We start from the raw sequence: 1,281 nt of genomic DNA, 5'->3' as shown, positions 1-1,281 counted from the left end.
ACGCACGGAACACCACTCAGCCACGAGCAAGGATGGAACGCGCCGTCTGCAGCCACGTGGAGGACCTGAGGCTCCCATGCGGGGAGAGAGAAGCCGTCAGAAACAGCCAAGAACCACGGATTTCACTCCTCTGTGGGACACGTCAGCGACATACACACGCGCCGAGCAACATACAGACCCGGCATCATAGAAACCCACCCCTGAAACCTGTGTGATCGTATGAACCGAAGTCACCCCAACACATTTAATAAAAAATAAGTTAAATAAACCAAGCGGTGGGCTCCTGCACCGCTTCCGACGACGACGCGCCCTGCATTTCCCGCGACACCTTCCCAGGCTGGCGGCCCCGGGGACCGACTCCGCAAACCCCAGGCAGGGCGTGCGCCCCAGCGAGCGGCGTCAGTGCCGGGCGCCGAAGGGACCGTCGGGCTCCTCTGAGGCTTGTCAACGACCAGAAACCTGACCTGAGGGGTGCTGGCTGGGGAACCCCAAGCGTGCAACACGGACTCTCGGACGAAGACCAAGGAACGGCGGGACTTACCGCGTGCGTCTGACTGTGTCCATCACAGCGATGCGCCACGACTTTGCACGGCGGAGTCCGTAACGAGCCGATGCACAGGTTTCACTCCGGGGTCCCACCTGAACGGCACCTGCGGGCGCAGAGGAACGGAGACCACGCCCACACAGGAGGCGGGACAAGGTTAAAAACGGCGCCTACCGAGGAGAACCAAGAGGCGTCGTCCACGGCCCCGTGACGTATCCGACTTGACCAGCAGTGGCGTGACGCTGCCTCAAACCCACGTGTGTCATCGACAAGCTCGGACGACCCGCACTCATCCTTTAAGGGCCGTGCCCGCCCCGGCTCCTGCTCACTTTCCACATTGAGCTCCCGTCGCTGTTTCCAGCCACAGAGAGGGGAAGGCCCCGGGGGGGGAGGGGGGGGGGGACAGAGGGCTGAGCCGGGCGTCGGGGCAGGACCCTCTGCAGAGAAACGGGAAGTGGTTCCGTCAGGCGGACATGACACTTCTGTGCAGAACCAGAGAGAAGGCGGTCGGTCAGGTCCACACGGCCTCCCGTCCCGATGACCGCCAGGGGGGCCTCAGTCCCCACGCCAGGGCCCCCGGAGGGCCGAGCGCCCACACGCCGCAGGAGAGGAGCGGGTCCACGAACCTGCACGCCAGGGCTCCCCTCGGCTGAAACCGGAAAGGACGCCGACATCAGAGCCAGCAGTGGCTATCCAGTGCGTGCCCATCAACCCAGAAGGCAGAGGAGGATGCGGCA

This window comes from Plecotus auritus (genome assembly GCF_963455305.1).
Source record: "Plecotus auritus genome assembly, chromosome: 8".
Classification (NCBI taxonomy): domain Eukaryota; kingdom Metazoa; phylum Chordata; class Mammalia; order Chiroptera; family Vespertilionidae; genus Plecotus; species Plecotus auritus.
This window is presented reverse-complemented; position numbering follows the sequence as displayed.